Genomic DNA, 10,055 nt, shown 5'->3' with positions numbered 1-10,055 from the left:
TGGTATGGGGTAATCCTGGGCTGTACCTGATAGAAGTTTAACTTGGCCCACGTGCCATATTACTACCATTTGGATCCCAACCGCAACCTTGAACCGACTCCAGTGCAATTAGCACATTTCCCCTAAAACCCACTGTTGCCGTGTCAATCAGCCTCCTATACCTAACCTCATTTTTAATTGTGCTTTCTAGACTTGTTTTTTTAACGATCTATTAAAGGTTAAGTTTTAACAATTTGCTTCACTGGAGTTTTGTATTTATGATGGGTAGGTGCAGTTATATGGGTCAGTTCTTTTCCCTCTTTTCCATTATAATTATTATTTGACCCTGCACACCATCCCCTGTGTTTGATGGGCGGTGCTCCCCAACTACTAACTTTCTAATTTTTAAAAAAATAAGAAACGTGTGCTGTTCAAAATACTTAGCCAGTTGTGATGCCAATGGAAAGTGCCTATTGAAGAATGTGCACTGCATCTGCAAGGGAATGAGAATCGTTGTGTTGACTACTTGTTTGCCATACCTTTGTACATATGCTTAATACAGAGCTCAGTGGATGCATGTACTTTTATATAGTATTCCTAGATACTAAACTTTTTATTTCTTGGATTTTTTTTTTAACCGTCAATACCCTAAACAAAACATTTAATTTGCAATGCAATGTGTAGCTGGTCAGGTTAATGAGTGCTCTTTGGCTCTTCCAGTTCCCCATGCAGCATATGTTAAAAAGGTATGATGTGCCCCCACTATACCACACCATTATAAAGCTTGTCTATAACAGCAATAAATCAGAGGCACTTACCAAGAGGAGTGGTATTTGTAATCCACCTGTTTATAGAAACTCACCATGCCAGATCCAGAGCACTCTCCGCATGTGATTGTCCCTTTACAATGATCACAGGTCTGTAAAATAAAGAAGATGTCAACCACCACAAAGGAGCTAGATCTGCTTATAGTTGTCCAATTGGGAAATGAAACCCGGAGCTTCACCTTGAGACAGTTGCTTATCAGTTATATCAGCACTGAGTTACTTATATAGAGGTTGTGTCAACAACTAGCATTTTCTTCTCATCATGAAGAAACTGGGCATAGTACTAGGATTTTCCAAGCCTATTTGGGAATTGGCTCCTTTGTCATTTTTCTCACCTGGGGGTGGGGGTAAAATGGACATCAAAATAAATATGCTGGCACCCAGAATCTCCAGTCTCCAGTGTTTAATTGTCATAATTATACTCTATGTTTAAAATGGGCTTTTTATACACATTCACATGTTTTTGTGCTTTATTTTTCCATATTGACCGAATAGTCTACATCTAAGGGACAACCTAGAATCTCCAGTCTCCAGTGTTTAATTGTCATAATTATACTCTATGTTTAAAATTGGCTTTTTATCCATATTCCATGTTTTTGTGCTTTATGTTTCCATATTGACCAAATAGTCTACATCTAAGGGACAGCAATCACAAACAGAAACCTAGAAGTCCAGAAGAAGAAGGCTGAGTAACTCCATCATCTTCTGGAGGCTGCAGACTGCCCATTATTGTAATATCCTATATAATACAGCGTACAACCTTTCTTATATACTGTAACTTTGAATCCAAGCACCCATATTATTTAAGTGAATGTTGTCTGACATAAAAACTGTATAAACCAGCATTACTTTTCAAATGACAAAAATGTCTAATAGTGCATGCATACTGAATATCTGTATATATGGTGCTCATTGACTGATTTATATGTATCATGTCCTGTATATTGTGTACATAAATTCAATCTGCTCAGAGTTTTTTGCAGTGTTGCATTTTTTTTTATCATTTAAGAGTCATCCCTATGAATACAATATCTCAGGAACTGCTGAGAGTCCAGGTTTATAGAAACAACAGGTAAGCTAGGATGCCAGGAAACTGAGGAACTTGCCCAGAAATGACATGTAGTTCAGACTTTCTAACTTGAGTATCAGAGTTGGTTCACTTATCTTATAGGCTGAGACTACCTTAGTAGGTGTCCATCATCTTTAATAATACAACTGGCAGTTTAGGAATGTGTAAATATTTATAGTGATGTTTTGGCAAATTGTGCAAAGGTCTGTAGTCTCTTTCTTTATATTTCATACAGACACATGACTTCAAGGTGACACAGTATCATCATTATTTTTATTATTATTATTATTAATAAGAAGGAGAGGAAAGATGTCGTACTGGCTCCACTGCAGATACCAATTTGGCCTATCAGATTTTATTGTAGAAACTGATTTGATTGGAGGAGTGGGCTGAATATTAGGCCTGGAATCTACATTACACACAGATATTCCAATGTGAACCATTGTTCATGATCTGTGTAGGACACACAAATATGAATTAAACTTTTTTTTTACATTTTAGTTGCCTTTTCATGAATACACCTCTAAAAAAAGCCCAGCCCATTTCTTTGTACACTGTCATGTGTGTCTGTAAGCAGAACAGTGTTTAATCAGCAATGCTGCATGTTATAATGGATTTGCTACTGACAGAGAGTGTTAGTACTGAGGGTTTAAATTAGATGATGAAGAATACTCACCCTATAGGTATTAAAGGGCCTGAGCTCCTTGCCTTCCAGATTTCATGCTGGGGAAGTGCCATAGCATTACTTATCTGAGGATATTCCTGCAGGGTTTCTTTTGCAACATCTTCTGATAGCTGGGAGGCTGTAAAAGGCAGTGAAAATACTTATATTCTGTGTCCTGCAGTGTTTAATCCCATTATTATAGTGTTACTTTATGTTACACAGAGGCCTAGAATTATTAGGATATAGAAGCCTCGGGTGTTTGTAGCATGATGGGTAGGTGCAGTTATATGGGTCAGTTCTTTTCCCTCTTTTCCATTATAATTATTATTTGACCCTGCACACCATCCCCTGTGTTTGATGGGCGGTGCTCCCCAACTATTAACTTTCTAATTTTTAAAAAAATAAGAAACGTGTGCTGTTCAAAATACTTAGCCAGTTGTGATGCCAATGGAAAGTGCCTATTGAAGAATGTGCACTGCATCTGCAAGGGAATGAGAATCGTTGTGTTGACTACTTGTTTGCCATACCTTTGTACATATGCTTAATACAGAGCTCAGTGGATGCATGTACTTTTATATAGTATTCCTAGATACTAAACTTTTTATTTCTTGGATTTTTTTTTTAACCGTCAATACCCTAAACAAAACATTTAATTTGCAATGCAATGTGTAGCTGGTCAGGTTAATGAGTGCTCTTTGGCTCTTCCAGTTCCCCATGCAGCATATGTTAAAAAGGTATGATGTGCCCCACTATACCACACCATTATAAAGCTTGTCTATAACAGCAATAAATCAGAGGCACTTACCAAGAGGAGTGGTATTTGTAATCCACCTGTTTATAGAAACTCACCATGCCAGATCCAGAGCACTCTCCGCATGTGATTGTCCCTTTACAATGATCACAGGTCTGTAAAATAAAGAAGATGTCAACCACCACAAAGGAGCTAGATCTGCTTATAGTTGTCCAATTGGGAAATGAAACCCGGAGCTTCACCTTGAGACAGTTGCTTATCAGTTATATCAGCACTGAGTTACTTATATAGAGGTTGTGTCAACAACTAGCATTTTCTTCTCATCATGAAGAAACTGGGCATAGTACTAGGATTTTCCAAGCCTATTTGGGAATTGGCTCCTTTGTCATTTTTCTCACCTGGGGGTGGGGGTAAAATGGACATCAAAATAAATATGCTGGCACCCAGAATCTCCAGTCTCCAGTGTTTAATTGTCATAATTATACTCTATGTTTAAAATGGGCTTTTTATACACATTCACATGTTTTTGTGCTTTATTTTTCCATATTGACCGAATAGTCTACATCTAAGGGACAACCTAGAATCTCCAGTCTCCAGTGTTTAATTGTCATAATTATACTCTATGTTTAAAATTGGCTTTTTATCCATATTCCATGTTTTTGTGCTTTATGTTTCCATATTGACCAAATAGTCTACATCTAAGGGACAGCAATCACAAACAGAAACCTAGAAGTCCAGAAGAAGAAGGCTGAGTAACTCCATCATCTTCTGGAGGCTGCAGACTGCCCATTATTGTAATATCCTATATAATACAGCGTACAACCTTTCTTATATACTGTAACTTTGAATCCAAGCACCCATATTATTTAAGTGAATGTTGTCTGACATAAAAACTGTATAAACCAGCATTACTTTTCAAATGACAAAAATGTCTAATAGTGCATGCATACTGAATATCTGTATATATGGTGCTCATTGACTGATTTATATGTATCATGTCCTGTATATTGTGTACATAAATTCAATCTGCTCAGAGTTTTTTGCAGTGTTGCATTTTTTTTTATCATTTAAGAGTCATCCCTATGAATACAATATCTCAGGAACTGCTGAGAGTCCAGGTTTATAGAAACAACAGGTAAGCTAGGATGCCAGGAAACTGAGGAACTTGCCCAGAAATGACATGTAGTTCAGACTTTCTAACTTGAGTATCAGAGTTGGTTCACTTATCTTATAGGCTGAGACTACCTTAGTAGGTGTCCATCATCTTTAATAATACAACTGGCAGTTTAGGAATGTGTAAATATTTATAGTGATGTTTTGGCAAATTGTGCAAAGGTCTGTAGTCTCTTTCTTTATATTTCATACAGACACATGACTTCAAGGTGACACAGTATCATCATTATTTTTATTATTATTATTATTAATAAGAAGGAGAGGAAAGATGTCGTACTGGCTCCACTGCAGATACCAATTTGGCCTATCAGATTTTATTGTAGAAACTGATTTGATTGGAGGAGTGGGCTGAATATTAGGCCTGGAATCTACATTACACACAGATATTCCAATGTGAACCATTGTTCATGATCTGTGTAGGACACACAAATATGAATTAAACTTTTTTTTTACATTTTAGTTGCCTTTTCATGAATACACCTCTAAAAAAAGCCCAGCCCATTTCTTTGTACACTGTCATGTGTGTCTGTAAGCAGAACAGTGTTTAATCAGCAATGCTGCATGTTATAATGGATTTGCTACTGACAGAGAGTGTTAGTACTGAGGGTTTAAATTAGATGATGAAGAATACTCACCCTATAGGTATTAAAGGGCCTGAGCTCCTTGCCTTCCAGATTTCATGCTGGGGAAGTGCCATAGCATTACTTATCTGAGGATATTCCTGCAGGGTTTCTTTTGCAACATCTTCTGATAGCTGGGAGGCTGTAAAAGGCAGTGAAAATACTTATATTCTGTGTCCTGCAGTGTTTAATCCCATTATTATAGTGTTACTTTATGTTACACAGAGGCCTAGAATTATTAGGATATAGAAGCCTCGGGTGTTTGTAGCATGATCAGCCAGCCCACATGTTAAATGGAGGTCAATCATGTGCCCATATGAACTATTTTTATGCATTTAGGAAACTGCATGCAACTGATATACCCACCACCCGAATAATACCCAAACTGGCATCAGTGCAACTTGCTCTCCATTTACAAACAAGTGCAATGAGGCTTCATACCTAGTGGGCAATCACCAAATTGTGCTTGGTAAAATTGCTGCATTGCTTTGCAGGGGGAGAAACTGCCAATTGTTTGCATCTAGCACTTTTACTCTCTTTGGTACATAAGGCAATAGTAGCCAGTTTAAAGGAAAACTAAACCCTAGAAATGAATAGGGCTAGACATGTCATATTGTATATACTGAACTTATTGTTCCAGCCCTGAGGGTTAGATATTTTATCAGGAAAGCAAATTGAATCAAGCAGCTCCAGGCAGTATTTTTTAAACTGCAATGTGTTTATTTATCAGTGTAGGCACACTACAAGTTTCGGGCATAGCCCTTTATCAAGTGTACACTTGATAAAGGGTTATGCCCGAAACATGTGATCAAACCGCCAGACAGGGACACAAGGGGGAGAACTCAGGAGCAGGGAAAGTGCCAAGAAGCAAGACACCCCCTGGGATCCCTAGTGCTGGGGAAAATCATTAAGCCAGGCTGAGAGAGAGATCTACTGGGAATATCAGAAAGTGTGAAGGTTTTCCACTGATTGTTGTGACAGTATTTGGAGAGCTATACTGCCTGACTGCTGTGAGCCATATCACTTGTCCAATATAGAATTTATTTATCTGAAGCAATCACCTGGACTGCTGTTACTTTCAGCCTGATTGATTTGAGCACCAGGAGAAACCCAGGATCCACCTGAGGGTAAGGTTCTTAAAGGGGCATATGCACACACTGCTGGGAGTTGCAGGGAGTTGCTCATAGCCTCAGGGTGCCCAAAATACACTGACAGCAAGTCACACTATTCATACACTTCTCAGGCCCACCCACGAGTGTGCTACATACAATACTAATGATCCAGACTTTCAAAGTCGTCACAGGAGTTTCCCACCTTGAATTTGTAAGGAGTGTCTGTGACACGCACATGCTCAGTGGGCTTTGAGCAGCTGATGAGAAGCGAAGCTTAGGGGTCATCACAAATTTTCAAGGAAGAATGAGGTTAACATTTAATAGAAGCAGATGCTACAGGGTTGGTTATAACATTCTGATGCTAATTGTGCTGGTCTCTGTGCTGCCATGTACCAATAATCTAAATGATTTTCTAATTTATTTTCTCTCATCCTAATATTGACATTACCATTCAGTATATTTTGTGTCAGTCCCTAAACTGAGTAAGTGACAGCAGCATAGAGCATGTGCAGTGGTGATTGGTGATTAAGCATGGAAGAGAGCACTGTTCCTAATAATTAAATAATTATAATACAATTTCCACAAAGCTGAGTTGCCATAAAATACTGACTGTAATGCAAATGTTGAAGAAAATACTAACCTGTAGTATAGGTATGGGATCTGGAAACCCGTAATCCAGAAAGCTACAAATTACAGAAAGGTTGCCTCTCATAGAGTCGATTTTATCCAAATAATCCAAATTTTAAAAAATGATTTCCTTTTTCTCTGTATTAATAAAACAGTACCTTGTACTTTATCCAAACTAAGATATGATTCATCCTTATTGGAGGCAAAACCCAACCTATTGGGTTTATTTCATATTTATATGATTTTCTAATAGATTTAAGGTATGAAGATCCAAATTACGGAAAGATCGGTTATCCGAAACACACACCCTTAATGACTTTAACCCTTTAAGTGCCAGCAGAATTTGGCATTTCATTTGTTTTTAAACATTTTGTGCTCTCTCTCAATTTTTGGGCATTTTCTGAGGGGAAACCTTTAGTTTACCTAGGAAAACTATACATTGTTTTTTTTGGGAGAACCTGAGCTTTCTAAATCTGTCTGAGTTTTCATGTATTTCCACCTTTGCAAAAAGATTTATAGCGCTAAATACAAAAAAAATGAAAAATTGCTATATTTCATAATATATGAATTTATACCAGAAAAATATTTCATTTTACACATGAAAACGTGCCAATACCAGATATGTATAGTTTTAGCATGATTTAGGGCTTCTGTACAGCAAAAACTCCAGGCAGTCTATTACCAAATGAAAGCACTAAGGCAGAAATTGGCATACTTTGGATTCCAAGGCCAAAAAATCCTGAAACAGTAGGTTTAGCCCAGTAAACCATATATTTGTGAAAAGTACACATTCTGCTAATTCCAAAATGGGTAACCATGTCTCTCTATTCCTAACTATCAAACATCAAAGCTTGTCTGAACGTAGGTTTTATATATGAGGAGGTGTTAGCAGATGTACATCACATACGGCAGAATAGGCAGATGACACAGCATAGAGAATGTGACTCCCATAAGGCAATGTAGTCAAAGAGTACATCAATTCCCTCAGGCAGATATACCTCAAACTGGTCCGGATCCCACCCAGTGCAGTGGTCAGGGAGAAGGAGTCTAAGCCTGACGTCCTATCCACTGTGGTCCCTGCACTAAAGGCAATCTAAGGAGCCTTTTTGGAAGCTACTCCCTGCTACAGATCCTTGATGGAGCACAAACCTGCTCTTGCTAATTAAGCTCGCTATCTTACTCTCCTACAGAGTCTATAATAGACTCAATCTCTAAAAGTACAGGTCCCTTTAGGGCGGTGGCTAGGGTTGCCACCTGGCCGGTATTTTACTGGTCTGGCTGGTAAAAATGATGGCTGATCCCAATGTTATTAATAGGGAAAAAAGAGAAATATATAGGAAGGCCGGTATTTTTTTCCATAAAAGGTGGCAACCCTAGCGGTGGCTTTACTGGGCCTTGTTGTACCCAGGCTCAGCGAGAACAACCAGTAGGTAAGGACAACAGCAGCCAAAAAGGAAGATCCACCCCTTTCCACACACTATATGGAAGTGTGGCATTAAGTGGTCATTACACCTCTTGGCCAATAACACTGGTTATGTAAATAACTAACTAGATACATAGGTTTTTGCCTAGTAACTAGGGAGAAAGGAGGAAGGGTAGGGATTTAAAGGCATAGGGGCGATTTAACCCCTATGGGTCCCTACATATTGTTGCTATGGGTAACAGAAATCATCACAGGAGGAGATATTAGTGTGACATGCAATATTTGGCGCAACATTGCAGTAAATTTTGACAGTGAAATTGCACCAAACTAAGAGGACTGATTCAGACGGGGTTCAACTTTATGGCACTAGTGGTGGAATCCATGCAAAATGTGTTCTTCTGTTGCTAAGGGTCACAGTATTTTGCATATGAGGACTAGAAAGTAGTGCAACATGCAATATTTGGCACAGCGTTGAGGTAGATTTCGACAGTGAAATTGCACCAAACTAAGAGGACTGCCTCAGGTGGGGTTCAACTTTATGGCACTAGTGGTGGAATGCTCGGGAAATGTGTTTTGCTGTTGCTATGGGTAACAGAAGTTGGCACATAAGGAGGAGAAATTAGTGCGACATGCAATATTTGGTGCAGTGTTGAGGTAAATTTCGACTGTGAAACGGCACCAAACTTAGTGGACTGACTCAGGTGGGGTTCAACTTTATGGCACTAGTGGTGGAATCCAGATCCGGACTGAGAATTAAAATAAGTCCAGGCATTTGAGGTACACAGAGGCCCAATCAGCCCACACAGAGGCCCAAACAGACCACTAAACAGTGTTGGACTGACCAGACCCCCTCTCCCGATCTCAAGGGCCTAAACAAAAAAACTAATTGTGGCGCCGCACAGCGCAGCTCTGGACGCGAATGCGCGATGTGTGTCTCTTTACGCACATGCGCGATGTGCGACTCCATGCGCGTGCATCGCAGATAGGGCATAACTGCATTGCCGGTAAATTTGTAATACCGGCCCCAGCCTTGGCAGGTGTTTTACCGGCTAGGCCCGTGGCAACTCTAATCCCAGATGGGGGACAGGGGGTCCAGAGGGGGGCCCTGGACAGCAGTCCCAGTGGGCCCCAAGCCCCCCAGTCCGACCCTGCCACTAAATACTGACTTTCTATGGCACCTTATAGCTAGGGTTGCCACCTTTTCCGGAAAAAAATACCGTCCTTCCTAAATATTTATCTTTTTTCCCCATTAATAACATTGGGATCAACTGTCATTTTTACTGGCCAGGCCAGTAAAATATCGGCCAGGTGGCAACCCTACTTATAGCAGCCCCTCTGGCATTTGCCAGAACCCACAGATTGCCAGTCCGGGCCTGGTGGAATCCATGAAAAAAGGGTTTTTCGGTTGCTTAGGGTCGCAGTATTTTGCATATGAGGACTAGATGCAACATGCAATATTTGGCGCAGCGTTGCAGTAAATTTCGACAGTAAAATCTCACCACACTAAGAGGACTGACTCAGGTTGGGGTCAGCTTCATGGCATTTTGTGGTGGAATGAGTGGGAAAGGGATAGTCTGATAGGTTGACTGTGTGTATTCACATAAATAGTCGCATAGCTTGACTGATTTTCTAAAACAGACTGATAGCTTTACTCCAGTCCTAATCTCTTCATTGTATGACTGAAGTGAACAAAAAACGCGCTTATTAAAATTGCCGCATATGTACGAGAACGGGATCATAACACGGGTTCTCCTTCAGCCCCTGCTCGTCCTACTGGCAGCGAGCAAAACAAAGTATCGCAAAATACACT

The 10,055-nt window shown here is 39.7% G+C and overlaps 1 long non-coding RNA gene across 1 annotated transcript; it reads right to left on the bottom strand.

Annotated features, from left to right (window-relative positions):
* Positions 1-300: 300 nt before the first annotated feature.
* Positions 301-2,747, bottom strand: LOC121403739. The gene is made up of 3 exons (XR_005967463.1): positions 2,552-2,747; positions 842-898; positions 301-472 (listed from the first exon to the last, which is right to left on the bottom strand). It is a non-coding gene; the product is annotated as an uncharacterized LOC121403739 (long non-coding RNA).
* Between the last annotated feature and the right edge of the window lie 7,308 nt (positions 2,748-10,055).

This window comes from Xenopus laevis, chromosome 4S, assembly GCF_017654675.1.
Source record: "Xenopus laevis strain J_2021 chromosome 4S, Xenopus_laevis_v10.1, whole genome shotgun sequence".
NCBI lineage: Eukaryota > Metazoa > Chordata > Amphibia > Anura > Pipidae > Xenopus > Xenopus laevis.
The sequence above is the reverse complement of the archived record's forward strand: the minus strand, read 5'-3'. Positions and strand labels throughout refer to the sequence as shown.